A 19328-nucleotide genomic window follows, 5' to 3' on the forward strand; every position below is an offset into this window, starting at 1 on the left:
AAATAATTTAAATTATTTAATTATATTATTATTTAATTATAATTATAATTGAAATTATTTCTATATTTTTCAAATGATAAAGAAATATATAAATAATGAACATTATATAAAAGTATATAAATTAACGCGATAAATTTAGAAATTATTAATGTATCGATAAGTTGTCCTCCAGATTGTTGATCGCGATTAAAGACACTTTGCGAGAAATCGATCTCGCCTTCAAATCGTTCCTCGCCGGACGAACATCCTTTTGCGAGAAATCGATCTCGCCATCAAATCGTTCCTCGCCGGACGAACATCCTTCAACTCAGAATCGCGCGTAGTCGCATCGTATAAGGAGACTATTTTTACATTCCGATCGACGACCATTAATGGTCATCGATCAGCGTCGTTCGCGAATCTACGTTTTGAAAACAGGAAACGGAACCGCGCGCGCGTTCGCGGTTACGATCAATTATTTATCTCGTCGAAGAGAGCTCGGTGCGTGATTTATCCGCTTTAAGCTTTCTCGGGGAGTCTCGATATATCCCGCCATATGACCGGGCGTAGATTACATATCATGGAAGACACGGGAGCACGCGTATTCTCACGTCCGTCCTCTACGCACGAGCGAGCTCGATCGCTCGGATCGATCGTTTTTACCTCCGCTCGGATTACCCTCGCCGTAGATTTATTCTCGGATCTCGACGGTTGGCGTCTTAAGAGAAATACAAACTCGGAATAAAGTATCTATATATAAAGATTTTTTTTATATCATTTATGTAAATATTGGGAATATAAATTTGCCATGCGACACTAGTGGACGAAACGCAAACTAAAAAATGTGGCCGTCGCAAAGGGCGATTTAATATTGTTTAGATACGGCAATCAGTGTGTGTTTCTATGAAATAAAAGTGAATAATACATTGAGAAGTATTAGAATAAACAAAAAGATGAAGACACAAGGAAAATAAATAAATTTGTTCACGACTTTTTACCGCACATGATAATTAAGCCAGAATTTATTACATTCTGGCCTTCAATCATATTTCTTGAAGAGGGTGTAGCATTAGTATAGCTACACAAAGTATCTAAACACAGTGACAGCATTTGCGTTTTTTTAACAATTTTTAAAACAGTATTCTTAAATGTCAAATCGTCCTTTGTAACAGCCATATTTTTTATGCGACACGAGCGCCCCTCTACCCGCGGTGGTAATTTTTTTTTCCAATCGCGCGCGATGCTCTGCATGATCCAGAGACAGTTGACAGTTGACAGTCGAGTCGGTTGACAGTTCAGTGGACGGATCCTCGAAATCAGCTGTTTTCTCGTTCTTGCAAGAAATACAGAAAAAAGAGAAAAATCGATCTCTCCTCTAAAATGTCAAGTGATGCCAAGCATCTCATGTATGACACGCACTCAATATCTTTCTAGCATCTCGCAATCGTTCGAAATATTCTTGCGTATCAATACACGGATAATCAACTGTACACTGAGAAAAATCGTTTGATTGTATGAATAAGACGTATATGATTGAAGGCATTTTGGTTAAATCAAACAAGAATTTCTAGTTATCATGATAAGACTCGATTTTTTATAACTAGAACGTTTGATAGATTTTACTACAAGGATTTAGTTAGTATTTTCTGGTTGGATCTATAAAATTTCTTGTTACATTAATTTCTTTGCTTGCTTCTTAACTTAACTGGTATTCAATATTTGCCATGAAATGTATATAAAGAACTAGTATTAACATTAAATCCAAAGTATATTTTTTTCTCTTATGAACAGTAGTGCCAGAAAGAGGACGTTAGCTCTCTGATTGTGTGTGTTTGAGCTGCATCCTCTTCTTGCATCACTGTTTATCAGTTTAATTTCTAACAAACTGAATTTAAAATAATTTATGCAATAATCTGGATTGAATTTATGCAATAATCGTGTTGGAATTCAGAATATTAAACAGACTTTTGAGATTAGATGGAAAAAATTTTAGACGACTTGGTGCTGGTGAGTTTAATATTATTAATCAGAAAATTTGACAGGAAAAAATTTAACAGGAAAAAATTAATCAAATTCAACTGGTAATTCCTACAAGAATTCTGGTTCGTCCATTTTCCAACAGATATACTGGTTGAATCTATCAGAATTCTAATTAATGCAACCAGATTTTTTTTCTCAGTGTATAGGAAAGTCGTCTCGCTGCTTTCCTCAGTCATAAAGACGAGATCTTAAAGTAACGAGCAAATCTTGCTCGAGAAAACTAACAATCTAGATTTTATTTGATTATAACACTTTAATCATTGAAAAATCCTCTATGAAATAATAACGATAGCAAGTTCTCGTTATTATCTTTTGATTATCTAAAATATGTGTATCGCGAGCATTTTTCTTCAATTCTTATAATTAAGCCTACGAGCACGTTGCCAACGCGATTATACGGAATATACGCGAGATTTAAATCGCACGGCGAGAAATCGGAGCGAAAGGGCTGGGGATAATGCTCCCTTCGGGGAGAAACCGAGTCGTGTCCGCGGAGTCGAGAGCGCGAGCGCACAAGAGATCCGGTACCGCGAACGGCGGGGTGCGAAGCGCGAGGGGGCGAAAGAGACGGAGAAAGGCTACGGTTTCTCGTAATGCGAACCGTAGGACGCCAAGCTGTCTGCCGGGATACCGGTATACCCCACTACTTTGACTGCCGCGAAGTAGTAGTAGTAGTAGCAGCAGCAATGGTAGTGGTGGTGGTGGTGATGGTGGTGGAGGTGATGATGATGGTGGTGGTACCAGCGTGGATGCAGTTCCCTGGCACGCGGAGGGGTCCGTCGTTCTCTGGTCGAGTCGTCCTGCTGCCATCTAGACACTCTCTTCGGACTAAATGCGCTATAGAGCGCTTCATAATATGAATATAAAAAAATGTAAATATAGAAAATAGAAAGTTAAAGTGCATATGACATGTAGAAGTTTTTTTTTTTTTTTCATTTTTTCATTCGACAATGAATGAAACTTGTGAAATCATCTCAATTAGAGTTTCTTCTCTTATTCTTTCTTCAATATTAAATATTTCTTGCGGTAGAACTCTTTTTCGATCAACTCTAGAAATCGAGCTGGATGAAAGTTTCGTTGAGGTTAACTTCGTCCGAGATCTCGAAACTTTGTTGGGACATTTTCATTTCCTTGGAAATAATAAGTTTTTTTACGTACTAATCATAATCTCGTGATGCCTCTTCGTGTAGCTTCAACAATGTCTTTTGGAATAAGGAATGAAATATCGTTAACGTAATAGGAAAATATGTTGAGGTAGCTTCTTCGAGATCATCATCTATCCGCGCTTTCATCTGTTATAAGAATCATTTGTAGTAAATTACAGCTGTGTGCATCATCTAGGAAGCGACCTTTCGCGGTCCAAGTTTCTACATAAGAGAATATCCTTCCATTTTCCTCAATTAGCTTCTACTAATGACAGCGATGCAATATTTCAGCGTGTGTAGCACGCATACGTTGCGAATAAGAAAGAGTTGAAAATGAAAAATGTGGCCAATAGAGTCGGTTCTGTCCCATATATGCGAGATAATGCAACTTTCCTACAATGATGACGAAAATCAAAAGCCAAATCGATTTATTGGACGTAACGACGTTACATTTCAATATTTTAAATTTTTGAATTAGGAAACAAAAATATCGTGTGTTCGGATGACAAAGATATTTGATGTTCCATTCGATATTTTTGGGATAAAATTTTTTGGTAATTATGCACTTTACGGACGCTCTCACCTTCAATGATCTTGACATATGTTATCAAGCTCACCTGAGTAAATATCAATTTTAAGTGTCGCTCACTATTTATTAAAAAGTTATTAACGAAAAAAGTTTAATGAATATAATATGATTTTGCCACAGCATGTTTAAGAAGGTATATTTGATGGAATATATGTTTAATATATAGCGAAGATTATCATTAAATATAGAGTAAACTTTGTTTTGTGTTGCAAAGTACATGTGTTGCAATTAAACTTTGGCTCAAATCAGAAATAGGTTTGGGTTAGGTTATATCTTCTGGAAGTGAAGTCCCCCGTAGGGGGTGAGGGGGGCGGAACACATTGTAGCCACACATGTACTTTGCAAGATAAAACAAAGTTCACATTGGTTTGCAACTTTTCACGCAAAGTAAGATTCACCCCGAATCAAATTTTAATTTTAAATCAGAAATAGATTTGGGTTAGGTTATAGTTCTTTTCGGAAGTGGAACCCCCCCGTAGAGGGGGCGAAACCCACTATATCCATGCATGTACCTTGACTCTTAAAACGTAGATGATGTCTAAAAATTGCACATAATTCGTAAAACTTTTTTTCTTAATAACTTTTTAAGAAATAACGAGCGACACTTAAAACCTTTTGATGCTTACTCAGGAGAGTGAGCTTGACAACATACACATATGTCAAGATCATTGAAATTAATGAGGGTCCGTAAAGTGTATAATTACCAATATTTTATAAAGCTTTAAAGAGATTCTCTTGTCGTGTAAAGTATATTTTACAAATTTTATTTTTCTAAGAGATTTATTTTTCTTGTATAAATTTAAAGAAAAATTTTATATTTTTTTCGAAAATAAAAATTAAATATTTTGTTGAATTAATATGTCAATTTTTTATTGTACATATATATCGAGTTGTATAATATAATGAAAAAAAATAAATTTATAATATTTAAAAAATGAAGGCATTTTCTCGATATTAAAAGTTTTCAAAAATAAATAATACGACTTACAATATCAAAGATAATTGTAATTTATAAATAATAGATATTTTTCTCTGCTTATAAATATTATATCAATAAAATTCGCATTGATTACTATATTTAATTTCTTTTTTCTTTGTTGACTTATTTTATGAAAATAAAAAATCTAAAGTCCAAGCTGATTTTGATAAACACTTATTAATCAATTAGTTCGATGCTTACAAAACTAGAAAGCTTGATGTTAATATATAACATATTCAATTATTTTATCAAATTTGTTATGCAGGAAACCACATCAATATCGAATACTGTTATATTAATTAATACTTTCTCACATGACGCGGTTGTTAATATCATATATCAATAAACGTATGGTACAGAATACTGCTACCGATAAAAACATGATTAGCTCACAACGCAACGGGGTTAATGCTTCTTTCTGCGCGATGCTGATGCGCAGCCTAGGGGCAACTCTCTGGAGACCGTGTGTAAATAAATCGCGCGGAGATTCACTCGGTCCTTCTCTCCTCTCTCGACGCGTTCACGACGCGCAGGAAGACAGAAGGCTCTCTGTTGATGATGTATGCATGGTGCATGCTCGATCTAGAACTCGCGAGAGTTCGATGGTAGAAAGTCTCGCCTTGGAGGCTACTCAAGTGCAGAGTAGCGAGACGCAAAAAAAGTAAACCACGGCCTTGCCGATGAAAATTTTATTAACGGTACAAGAGAGTAACAGATATATTACATTTTTCAATTATTTTGTTGTATTATTAACGAATGTTACGTTTTGGAAGGTTTTCTAACGGCACAAAAAACAAATTTCAATATTGCATGTAATGTTGTTGCAATGTTGCTGCAATATTGTGCTGTTAGGGAATCTTTAAAACATAACATTTTTTAAGGATGTTTTGTACCTATTTTCAAAATATTGAGAATTTAATCAAAATTGTACAGAATGTCCTTACATATGTTTAGAATCTTCAGTACAATTTTTAAATCCATTTACCAAAGCGTTCACAAGTTATAAGGATTTTAATTTGCACCGAATTAACGTGTGTTCTTATGGGAAATGTATAACCACGTCGATTCAAATGACAAAAACATATGGAAATAATATTCAGAATTTGTTGAAAATTTGCAATATTTGGTCAAATAATACAAGTACTAACTGGTTCAAAAGATATTAAATATAATTTAATAAAGTTAGCCATGTATCTGTCACAAGGCGAAATTCTCTGCCAAAAGTTAATCATTTCGATTAACAAAATTCGGAATATTTCAGTAAAAACGCAATAAATATTAAAAAATACATTTCTGCACTGTAGCTAAAATCAAATTGTAATATTCCACACAATTTGTTACTCAAAATACACTAAAAGTGGATATTTGTCAATATTGATTTTCAGCTACTTTTTACTGGGATTGTACATACAAAACATCCTTAAAAGTACAACAAAATAATTGAAAAATCGTAATATAATTTACGGCAAAATTATAATATTGCAAGCAATATTACTGCAATGTTGCAACAATCTATCCATGTCCCTATTATCCCTATCCTGCACAATATTGTTGCAATGTTGCAATATATTGCGCTGTTAGGATTGGATAATTTATGTATCAACAATCATTTCAAACATTGTTTCGCAATTATTCAAATCGGATTCATGAGAGTTAAACGCGAATATTTCGTGAAACAACTGCATTAGGAGATTCGTTGCACGTGACAAAAATAAGGAAGGGGCAAAATGATTTTTTTTGTCGAGCGTCTTTTCAATAGCGAGTCGCGCGATTCTTGTCGATCGGCTACAACGTGCGCGTTTCGGTGACGTTTCGCTTCTTTCGCGTCGACTCTCGAAGCCGGCCGCGGCTTGATGGAGAGAGAGAGGTTCGTTGCACTCGTTCGCGACGAGAGACGGCGTGTACGCACAACGCTTCGTTTTGTGCGCGGCTCGCACAAATCAATCTCCCCGCGTCGCGCAAATAGAACAAATCTCAAGGGAATCGCAAGGGGGAAAAAAGCAAATTTTTTTGAATGGAGTCGAAAGCATACGATCTATTCTTGAAAAATTGCATTTTCAAAAATGAAGAAACTTATCAAGGAATCTTCCGCGAAGGAAAGCGAAAGGATCTTAAACCAGAAAGGATGACGGGCGCGTAGTGTATCCACCTACACATGCAGCGCACGATAGGTACACCGCCCGTCAATGGGTCTGTTCGTTTTAGCTGCACTGCTGCACTAGTGCAATAAGTTAGAAAGAGACAAACATACTTTCTTTCACTCTAACTAATTGCACTAGTGCAGCAGTGCAGCTAAAACGAACAGATCCAATGAATTCGTTCCGTTTCCCTAGCAAGGAAACCCAATACCTTTGCTAATGTATAAGAATCCTTTGCTAATGTAATAAGAATCCCATGCATTAGCAAAGAATAGATATCCCCAACCCTCGTTAGAGAGACGGAACGAACTATTGACGGGCAGTGTACATACACACGTGCACGTAACGCGAGCAGGGGAGGGCGTGAGGGGTCGGCGGCACACCTGTTGAGCATTCCTTCACGAGTGTACGAGCGCGTGTGAGCCCACCTAGAGCCGCTGCTACGTGCGTCACATATGTCACTACGTCACATACAGGTGCGCTCATTAATTCCGTTGCACTGCGCGCTGGGAACGGAGGCCCGCGCTGCGATTGATCTCGAGAATACAGAAAATGAGAAAAATGTAAACGAAGGGTAGAATTGGAGATCGATACCGGCTGATAAGCGTGCATCGAGGTTAGATTTATTCTTTCGTGCGCAAACAGACGATGAAATATAACGCGTAATGGTACTCTTTGGAGGGAGAAAAGTCGGGCAAGTTGTCTCTTTGAAAGGAATTAAATGGATAAAGAGAGGAATCAAATTTTTTAAATATAAAAACAAATACACAAAAAGGCAAGTAAGGCCACCGGCGTTAGAAGTTGATGCAAAAAAAAAGGAAAATGAATTGTAAATACGTGTTAAATTACAATCATGTTAATAATTACGAAATACATTAATTAACGCAAACGTTTCGATCCTCTCCGGATCCTTTTCAATGCATATAATAATAATATCAAATAATCCGTTAAGTAACGCCCGTGAAAGTCATGTCAAAATCGTCAACTACACATTTTGAAATCTAAAAACAAATATGGTCGTAGCGCAAACAGACAAAAAATTTTTAAAAAATTGTGTTAGGTTAGGTTAGGTTAGGTTATAATAAAGTTTTGAAATTAGTTTCAGATCTAATAAATTATGTGTGTTACGTATTTATGAAGGTATTGTGAAAGATTTATCATCAAACTATCGAATACAGCAGTAGCTCCAGGAAGGAAATTTTCTGAGAAAAAATGAAAAAGTGTGAAAAGAGTCGAGACGCTTGAATGCGAGGAGAGAAGAACGAACTGCTCTTTAAGTCCCAAGAGCATGAGCTACAGCCGTGAGATTCGCGCGGTTAGTAATTAATTGAGATATCGGCGACAGAGATAAAAACGTCCATTTGAATTGATAATATTGCCGTATGCGATGGGGACCGGTTGTGTCCCGGCCGGCCCCAGCAACGAGAAATATGGTTATTGACTTGACGTATGACGGACGTTTACTGGACACCCATTGTATGCAAGCGCGAACGTATTTCACGGCGCTATTTATCGCCTTTACGATCAGTTGTCGATTACCGGTCTGATTTACTAGACACGACTACCGTAAGAAACTAATCGATTATATGTCGGTTGTAAATCGGTTATAGAGAGTAGATGACGAAAATTATGTAAAGGGAACAATTTTCAAAATTATTCCTTGTTATATACTTTCCAAAGAGTTGCATTGAATATGTATTATTTATGCTTTATGCTATCGTTATAAGGAAGGAAATCTTGTTATTATCTCGAGAACATGCGACGGACGGATCATACTTCCATGCATATATTAATATTTGTGCAATGGCCTTAATAAGTATTACGGTGCCGTTTCTACTTGCCAGCCTTGAATCGCTTTTAACAATAAAGTCATGCAGGGACGAACGTAAATCTCCTGTTTCATTAGACACGCTGCTCAAATTTTAATTAGTGACAGTCGAGTAACATTCACACACGGAGGAATGACTGATATTACCGATTTATTAATTATATTATTAAAACTGACTACCATTGTACTGTCAGTTTCTGCATTTTAAGTATCGATGAACATATATCTCTCTGTTCCGCTCTTTATGAAAAATCTCTTTTTCTTTCTCGAGGTTCGTTGTTGTTGATTGCAAGGAGGTGCAACTTCGAGCCCGATATCAGAAGGTAACATCATCGCTAATTACAAACGCGAGGGACCGGTTGGAAGATAAATCGTTCCTCTATTAAGGATCTCGCGGGAGGCGAAGGCGCCGCGAGTGTCTCCCGGGTGAAAAAATTCGCGTTCGATTTAATGGGCCCAAGAAAGAGCGCGCTGCGTCGATCGGAATCGCTTAGCATTTAATCATCATACAAAGGTCGGCAAAGGCCGATAGAACCATCCTTATATAATTACCGCGGGCGCGATTGACGTCATTGATTCTCTAACACAGACTCTTGCACGATGGTGATGGTCAACAAAGGCGGCTCGTCTTTCCTTCCCCGAGACTCGTTTCCACGAAAATGATTGGCAGTGGCCTCGACGAGACCCTCCAGTCCCCCTCGGGCATCCACGCCATGGGCTAGATCCCTCAAATTCTCTTCGTCAGAGGCACCTTTCTACGATTTATGATGTACTTTTGTTGCAATTTATGATTCTTAATGATTCAAGTCATGTTAAAGTGTGAAATTATGTGGCATAAATAGATGTGTAAACTCGTAGGAATATGTTCTTGAGGAGAAAATATCTTTTATTCGTGCTTATTAAAAAAGAAAATAATTGGTTACCAGCAAACTGCACTTTTTATGTCGCGGTGAAAGTGGAAAATAAAAGCAATACGAGATTAAATTGATGAACAAAATGGTTGGTATGTTACTGAAAAATAAATAGCACGGATCTTAGTAGTTCTTACTTAGACTCAGGTGCTCTTGACAGTTAATCATGGTAGTCGATAATGATATCTTCGTGATATTTCGTTCGGAGAAATTCTCAGGCAGGAGGTGCTTACATATAATAGTCACATAGTATGAGGCTACAGAAAGATCCAGATTTAAAAGCACATCCCTCCTCTCTCTCTCTCTCCCTCTTAAATACGTATGAATAATTTCCTTCCGGCAAATCCCTCGGTCATTTCTTACCTCGTTACGCGATTGACACTCTCGTTACCGACAAGAAAACAAACGCGATCAGCTTCGAGTTGATCCCGTGTAAAGGAGCACCGCGCGGTGCCCCCGGCAAGAAGGATCAAAGGGATCTCCCTCTCTAATAACACGTTTTTCACCGAGAAAATCATTCGTGGCGATACCGTCGACGCCGCTTTGGGCTCGCATCGAGGGCCCGAATCACAGTGGGGAGCAACACGACGGTGGGCTCTTTGCATACACGCGTTATTATTCACGCACACGCGCGCGGGATGGTAGGCAGGTAGGTCCGCAAACGTCAAAGAGATCGCGGTGGGGCCCCGGAGAGAAGGAGAGTGCCTCGTTGCCGCTTGATTTACGGCCCGCCTCGTCCCCCTTTTTCCTTTTTTTTCCTCTCCTCGGCTTCTCTCTCTTCTCTCCCTTCTGAACGGTATATAGCGTGTGTGTAGCACACGTATCACATGGCATATGTTATATGGTACATGGTACACCGGCGGCGGTGGCGGCCGACCGCCTAATTAGAGGGCCCTCCCCTCGTCCCCCTCCCTTCGCTCGCTCCCTCGGCATCTTGATCTCTCTTTCTCGTTTTTCTCGTTCCTTCTCTTCCCCACCCCGAGCTTCGTTCTCTCTCCCAGCGCGCACATGTGTATAAAAAAAACCACAATTCCGCCATAGCCGATACGCGCGTGCATCAAGACGCACGCGGCACGCGTGTATGCAGCTCTGGAGATGAGTAGATATTGTGATGTGGACGATAATCCTCCACCGACACTTATTTGGTCAGCGAGCGACCTTTCGGGGATCCTCCGTGGCAATCGACGTTGCATCCATTGAGCGAGATATCAACATCGCTCTGAAGTCACATATCACTGTGTTAAAGAACAGCATTAGGTGTGAGGTCTGGATAGTTCAGTGCTTTAGAGCGGTTGTCTAGAAAGACTCAGGTTCAATTTCTGATCTAACCACTTACACTTCACATATTTTTCTAGTCCACGAATATTGTTCTCTAGCAATTATTCGTTGGGCTGAAAAATGTGTGAATGCCTTCTTCACACACTGAGAAAAATCGTTTGATTGTACCAACAAGACGTATATGATTGAAGACCTTTTGGTTAAATCAAACTAGAATAGTTATCATGATAAGACTCGATTTTTTAGAACGTTTAATAGATTTTACTATAAGGATTTGGTTATTTTCTGATTGGATCTATAAAATTTCTTGTTGCATTAATTTCTTTGCTTGCTTCTTAACTCGTATTCAATATGAAATGTATATAAAGAACTAGTATTAACATTAAATCCAAAGTATATTTTTTTTCTCTTACGAGCAATAGTGCCAGAAAGAGGACGCTAGCTCTCTGATTGTGTGTGTTTGAGCTGCATCCTCTTCTTGCATCACTGTTTATCAGTTTAATTTCTAACAAACTGAACTTAAAATAATTTATTCAATAATCTGGATTGAATTTATCCAATAATGTTGTTGGAATTCAGAATATTAAACAGACTTTTAAGATTAGATGGAAACAATTTTAGACGACTTGGTGCTGAGAAGTTTAGTCTTATTAACCAGAAAATTTGGTAAATTTAACAGGAAGAAATTAATCAGATTCATCTGGTAATTCCTACAAGAATTCTGGTTCGTCCATTTTCCAACAGATATACTGGTTGAATCTACCAGAATTCTAATTAATGCAACCAGATTTTTTCTCAGGATATGCATCGGCGCCGATAGTGAGATACAAGTCTTGCCGAGGGCAACCATTTTCAAAAAATGAATAATGATTACCATATTTGGCAATATAATATATTTTATTGCTAACATTACATTGTATTGCTTTTGTATTATTAGTATTTCTATTATTATTTCATTGGCAATATTGTCTGCCGCAGAATTAATAGGTATTTCTAGTGCATATTACTTTTTTTCTTATAATATTGCTGGTACTATTTCAATATACATTTTTCTAAAGCATGTATTTCCTAAAATTATATTTGCTGTACTGCCGCAATATATTTCTAATGAAATGTGCAATGATTGCCACAGTGATTGATCCTTCGTGCCTTGCGAATCCACCAGATACTCAGTGGATAATTTACATAGATTCCGATAAATATATTTCAGTATATATCAGTTTCGTCGAAAAACTTACGAGGGCGAATTAAAACGATAAGATCTATATTATTCCGTAAGAATGCGACTTTGGATAAAACTTTCGAGTCCGGACTCGCACCATTGATTCGACTTTCGAAGCGTAAACTTCGCATCTCAATGACAGGCCTTCCGAGGGATATCTCCGACAAGTATCTCCGGTTGAGATAATTCTGCCGTGCGCGAATCATTACTGTCAGACGATGTACGAGCGCGCGGTTCAGCGTGGGACACACGATGTGTATTGCCCAACTACGTGTTCGTAAAGTGCACGTGAATGCGTGTGTGCATCCGTGTGTATCGCAAACTGTCGCGCGAACACACACGGTGGGGCCTCAAGGAGGTGGTGGTGGGGGGTGGAGGGGGAGGGGCCCCTCTCTCGAGAGCTCGTCCGGCAACTCCTCACGGGATTGAGTCATCCGGCACGGGAAAAGGACCACCTGGCGAGGAGAGCCGATATATCTAACGATACTGCCGTGCAGCTTCCCCTCCTCTCCCCTCCCCTTTCTTCTCTCTTTCTGTTGGGCCCTCCGGGCCCCGTTCCCTTACCCAGGGATCCTCGCTCCTTCTCTCCCGTTGCCCTCGACGAGAGCGCGTAGGACACGCGGACTGCTCTTCGTCTTCTCCCCCGAGGGGCCCCGAGAGCGCGTTTCGGTAATTGCACGCGTTTCGCCGCTTCTTCTTATCCTCCTTGCCGCGGTGCTTTTTTGCGGAAGGCCCCGCTGGCGAACGGTGACTTTGTAAAGTCACTGCTCCTTCGGTGTACGCCGTGTTTCCCGTTTTTACGTCTTCCCCTCTCTCTCTTGATAATGACGGCCGCGCACGTATACCTACCTGAGGCTTACCACCGATCCTCTTAATGTCACCGCGATGTGAAACGGCGACGAAGCAGGCCCCGTGAGCGCAGGTCGTTGACCCGGCCCGAGCGATTGGGGTTTGAGATTAGGATTCGGCGCGACTGTTCCGGATTTTTGGGACCGACGATACAAGGGAACCATTCACCCTCGGGAACCTTTCGGGGCCATCGGATCCCGGATAAAAGCTTGTTGAAGAAAAGGTCTCGGAATTCGAAAAAGAAAATTACACGTGTGTCTGTTACGCGCCGCGTTAATTGAACATCGTTGCGTAATAAGGAAATCGAAAAATTATTCTACCAAGCGAGATAACCGGGTAATTATAGATAGATTGATCTGTCGACTCTCGAAGGAAAAATTGTCGTAGAGATAGCCTATTATGTCAATTGTAAGTGTAAGATAATCACTATTCTCACTAATAATAATTATATCGCAAGTAAAATATATTAGAATATATTAAATATGTTATATTAAAATATATTATTATCTTTGTTTTATAAAACTAAATATAAAATATATTTGTTTCAAAACTAGAATCTGAAAAATAAAAATGCCCTTTAATATCTCGGAAAATTGCAAGGATTCATGTGCCATATTGTATTGTAAATTTCCGGATGTAATCGTTTATGCAAACATGACTATTATAATTAAATATATCAATATTGATTCTCTTTTAAGATCGAAGCGAATGTGACTTGTAATCGCTTATTTCCTTTGCGAGGATCAAGTGATTCTACAAATTCTGCTCATATTAAAATTAGCTTATCGGAAAAAATACAAGGTATACATATTTTTTAAATAATACTAAACAAATAGTGTGAGTTAAATCCATCGTATAGTTTTACGACCACCAAATTTTCCGAAAAATTAGAATTCGAAACATAAACAGTACCGTCTTAGCAACATATTTATTTACGGAGATATATAATTAAAATGATTAAATCCTCATCGCGTCCTAAGCTTCAAGAATATAAATGAAACGGGAGCAATACAATTGGAATTTTAATAAGGTCTCTTGAAGAAATATACATTGTAGAGTTAAAAAGTCCCCACTGATGATGAACATTTTGCTAATATCTAATTCTTCAGCTAAAGATAAAAAATTTCCGCGCGATCGCTGCGGGACACCCTGTACATCGTGTGCGAACGAGCCGCCGCGGGGCGAGGTGCCGAAGCAAGCGTGTGGCTTTCTGCCAAAGAAGCTTCGCAGATTGCACACCTGTGCGTGGCTGAGCCGAGGAAAGACCTCACCTATCGAGCAACTGGTCTCTTTTGACTTTTTCTTCCCTTGTGCGTCTCCTCGCGTACACCTCGACACGCTTACGTGCTCTTCCTCTCCCCTCCCATCTCTCTCTCTCTCTCTCTCTCCCTCACAATGCCACCCTCTGCGTATTTCATCTTTCTTTACACGGGACGCATAAAGTGTGCATCTTTCTCCCGTGATCGAATCTGAAATTGCATCTACAAAGAAGGATGAGCTTGTCTAGAACCGATCCATTTTTAACATCGAGGATTCATTCGTGTCTCCCGTCCCTCTTCGATTTAATTAAATTTAATCAGATAAATATGATTTTATGTATAAATGTCTTCTTCTCTCTCTTTCAGACTGCTTCCAGATTTCTCATTTTTATTATAATAATTTAAACATATTATTTAAAGATATTAGCTAATTACCATCTTATTGTTAGAATGATTATTTTAATCATATTCGCAAAGATGATTCAATTATATCAGATAAAATGTGAAAAAAATTAAAAAAATATTTAATTAAAAAAATTAAAAATTAAAAATAGTAAGAAGAATAATTGTTAATAAAACTAGAATTTTTATTTCCGCTACACGATGAATATAAAAAGATGAAATACGATATGATATGATAGCTCGATATTTTATTTCGTTTTGCGTCATTGCGATATTAGAATGGCTATTAATCCTCCTCGCTTGAATTACACGCGTAATCTCTGTAGTGAGCGAAATGCGTGTATGATTCGTATTGACCTGATGTCTGTTACGCCCACAGATCGTTCGATCTAAATATAGCGACGATTTTTCGCAACACAATCGAGATGCTGCCGTCTCGACCCTGCAACGGTTCTGCCTTTTATGAAATGCATTTTTCACTGTTCATTGTTATTCCAGTTAATCTTATGAAAACGTATTTAAAGACACATGCATATTTTACTTAATATTAATATTAATCATTTAAAAAATAATTTAATATTAATAATTTAAAATTAACAAAAATAATTTAATATTAATAATTTAAAAAAGAATTATTAGTTAATTCAAAGGATGCAATTAAATTTTCTTTATAAAAGTACAACCATGTATAATTATGTAACTTATATAAACTGTAATAAACTACATCGTCTCGTATTAAATTTTATAATTATTATAATTATTATTTTATAATTATTTTATAATTATTATATTAAAATCTGATTTTTACAAAAAATGAGCTTTCGATGAAAATTTTGCGAAATTTTATCCTTAAGAAACGCGCCGATATTTAAGAAAAACCGATTCTATCTCACAAATTACGCGTTATACGTGCGGTGATTATAAGCCGCGTATATTTCGCCGATTGAAAAAGCGCCTTTACTTACACGTCGCGGACGCTCGCGAAACGGCCTGCGATTCCTGCGCTGTCCACCGAGGCAATAAAAATATAATGTAATCTGCCCGTAAGTAAGTGGAATACTCGTGTCTCGCCTCGTGGGATCGGGATCCAACTGGACTCCTCCTCCCTGTACGCGTTGTACCGTTTCTCTATATAAGCCGGCTCAATGATCGAAATCGCGTCAGAGGCGAGAGCGACGCATATATCGCCGCATTTTATGTCTCTGTGTGGTCCGCGATTGTCAATGCGATCACCGCGAAATTTAAAGTAAGAGAAAGAGAGAGGCCCCCACGGCTTAAATCCCACCGGGCGTCCGCTGAATCGGGGCCAAGAGAGCGAAAGAATCGAGCCCCCTTTAAAATGTACCGGTGCAACTGGGTCTAATTTATGACGCCTTTACGCACCCTGCTGTTCCCCGGATTTTTCTCACGCGCGTAATCTCGGTTCGTTTACGGGGATTGAAATGAAGGGGGAGTAAGTAAAGGGATTATTTATACGAGAGAGAGAAAGAGGAAGAAAGAACGGCGGGGATTCACTATTCCATCTTTTCCTCTCTTTGACACTGAGAAAAAAAATTGTAAACGTGACTACACTGAGAAAAATCATTTAATTGTATCAACAAGACGTATATGATTGAAGGCATTTTGGTTAAATCAAACAAGAATTTCGAGTTATCGTGATAAGACTCGATTTTTTATAACTAGAACGTTTAATGGATTTTACTAGGATTTGGTTAGTATTTTCTGGTTGGATCTATAAGATTTCTTGTTGCATTAATTTCTTTGCTTGCTTCTTAACTTAACTCGTATTCAATATTTGCCATGAAATGTATATAAAGAAGTAGTATTAACATTAAATCCAAAGTATATTTTTTTTCTTTTACGAGCAGTAGTGCCAAAAAGAGGACGCTAGCTCTCTGATTGAGTGTGTTTGAGCTGCATCCTCTTCTTGCATCACTGTTCATCAGTTTAATTTCGAACAAACTGAATTTAAAATAATTTATTCAATAATCTGGATTGAATTTATTCAATAATCTTGTTGGAATTCAAATTATTAAACAGACTTTTGAGATTAGATGGAAAAAATTTTAGACGACTTGGTGCTGGGGAGTTTAGTATTATTAACCAGAAAATTTGGTAAATTTAACAGGAAGAAATTAATCAGATTCATCTGGTAATTCCTACAAGAATTCTGATTCGTCCATTTTCCAACAGACATACTGGTTGAATCTACCAGAATTCTAATTAATCCAACCAGATTTTTTTCTCAGTGTAAGTATTTTCAATGAATTATTATTTTTTTAATTGAAATATTTAAGTATTCAAATTAAATACATGTTAAATCTAACATATATTATATCTATTTAACTTAAACACTTGAATATTTCTATTAAAAGATAATAATTAATTGAAAATATTTAGTCAAGTTTACAATTTTTTTCTTAGTATAGGGAAAAAATATGGATACAATATAAAGACATTTTTAAATGAAAAATCTTGTTTAAATATTAACGATACGAATCGCGTTCGTCAATTGGGCTATTTGAAACGATATCATTGAATTGCCAATTTTTAATATAATAATAATTTAATATAATAATATTATAATAATTTATAATAATAATAATTTTGAATACATTCTTTATTTAATACTTTGTTGTAAAATTGTGATTAAAAATCAATAATATTTTTTATTTAATAAGACTTGTATGTTAAATTACAGCTTACATTAGCTTTATTTGAGATGAATGAGATATTTATATTTTCTATTTTATGCATCTTTAAGACATATATTTCACATCATATAAATACTTTAATACACTAATAATATACATTTCCCATCTTATAAATACTTTAATATACTTGAAGCAGATAGTGTGATATAAGACATAACGTTTGCGAAAACAAATATTTACTTTCACTTCACTTATAATTGGCAATCCTAGTTAATCATTGTTATTGTACGATAGCCGTGATGCCACCGACGGATTCGTGTTTCACAAAATCAATTAAGTAGAGAGTCCAAGAGAAAGAGACGGAGAGAGTCCGGCTTTGATACAACGCCGCTGATCTTGATTCACACTGGACATATCCGTTCCGAGAAAAAAGAACGGGACAGATCTCGGAATGTATCCATTCTCTCTCGCGGAGGCCTTTGGAAATCCTTATGGAGGATGTAGAAAACGAGAGAGAGAGAGAGAGAGAGAGAGAGAAAAGAAGAAGAAGAAAACGAGAGAACTACAAAGAGGAGAGTCTTAACGATCTCGGGATCCGGGCGACTTTGGGGGCAAATTATCGGCCTACGGCCAATTACCAAGTGGAGGCGCCGATATATAGAGGAGAGCGGTTGCCGGAGAGTTCCGAGAATCGTCCTGGCGGCTAAAAATAAGATCCCACCCGGGAGCGGTGATTATGTTCCGAAAAAAGAAGAAACCGGGCGAAACGCTCGCTCTCTCCGTGTGTGCAGGTGGCGATGGGGTGAGGAAGGAAGGGCGAGAGATGAGGCGAGGATGGCACGATGATACCCGGACGAAGAGAGAGAACGAGCGAGAGGGGCTGGGGGGGGGTCGGGAGGGGAGGAGAAGGGAGTGAGAAAGGAAAGCCCCCCTCTCGCGGTGGATCGTGCGCTGGGGCCCCGGTTAATGAAGTTGTCGGTTGAGGACGTTTACAGGTGGGGCCTACCTGCGTGTGGTCCATTCACAGCGACTGCTGCAGGACTGGTTAAGAGTTGCTTTACATCTCAACCTGGTGTATGCGAGCCGGGAGGAGGAGGGCGCAAAAGGTGACGGGAGGCATATCGGTATATATCCGAATGTTTACGTGTTCATCTTTTACATTCGTGTAACGAGCGATCTCGCGTTCTCGCACAACGTGTGCGCAAAATCGAATTTTCAGTTACTCTCAGTGTTTGCTGGTATCTAGATAAAATTATCTAGATAATCATCTAGATAAAGAAATGGATCATCTTTATCTTTAGCTAGATGAAGAAATACAAAGTATCTTTAGCTTTATCTTAGATGAAAAATATATGTCATCTTATCTAAAAATTGTCTAAGATGACGTTTTCATTATGCAAAAAAGTTTTCCAGGCAAGCTTCTAAAAATCTATCTAAAATATCTAAAATATATTTATTATCATTATAAATATATTATAAATATATTATAAATATAAATTAATAAATAAATATTTATCATATCATTTATATACCTTTTTGCTATTATTTCTTTATAATATTAAATATTCTTTAGGAAACGAGAAAGAATGTGTTTATGATTTTAATATCCCATTTATAATCTGCGTCACATTTTTTACAAATATTTATAGTCTTCTAAAATAAACAAAAATATCTAGATAATTATCTAGATTATCGCAATAATTATCTCATCTTTCATCTAGATTAAGTAAAAGCAAAATCATCTTTATCTCATCTAAGATAAATTTACATATTTTTATCTTTATTTTTATCTAGATAATTTTGAAATTATCTACAGCAAACACTGGTTACTCTTAAGCAAAAAAGCAATTTTTAAGGGCGTCGTTCTGAGTCGTTTCGGCTAAGCGTCCTAATTGAAGGAAATGGAATTGCAAAATGAAAGAGAAATGGAGAAATGAGAAGATGTTTCTTGAAAAGATTTGAAAAGAGACTCTTTTCACGCCTCAATTTTATTTAACTAAGATACCTATACTCCTAGACAAAATTAACGCATAATTTCATTTCGCTTGTTCTTTG

The 19328-nt window shown here is 37.5% G+C and overlaps 2 protein-coding genes across 6 annotated transcripts in view; one reads left to right on the forward strand and one right to left on the reverse strand.

Annotated features, from left to right (window-relative positions):
* The window catches only part of LOC105256910 (peroxisomal leader peptide-processing protease), a 101883-nt gene that overhangs the window by 66976 nt on the left and 15579 nt on the right, over positions 1-19328 (reverse strand). Inside the window, exon 1 of one of the 2 annotated variants that reach the window (XM_025407522.1) lies at positions 15585-15601. The exons of the other annotated variant lie outside the window; for it this stretch is intronic. The gene's annotated coding sequence lies outside the window, so the exon portion shown is untranslated. Of the gene's footprint in view, positions 1-15584; positions 15602-19328 lie in introns of those variants that run through there. 2 annotated transcript variants of the gene reach the window in all.
* LOC105254507 (ion transport peptide-like) overlaps positions 1-19328 on the forward strand; it is a 70016-nt gene that overhangs the window by 39761 nt on the left and 10927 nt on the right. The window lies entirely within an intron of this gene.

Source organism: Camponotus floridanus, unplaced genomic scaffold (genome assembly GCF_003227725.1).
Source record: "Camponotus floridanus strain SB8 unplaced genomic scaffold, Cflo_v7.5 scaffold18, whole genome shotgun sequence".
NCBI lineage: Eukaryota > Metazoa > Arthropoda > Insecta > Hymenoptera > Formicidae > Camponotus > Camponotus floridanus.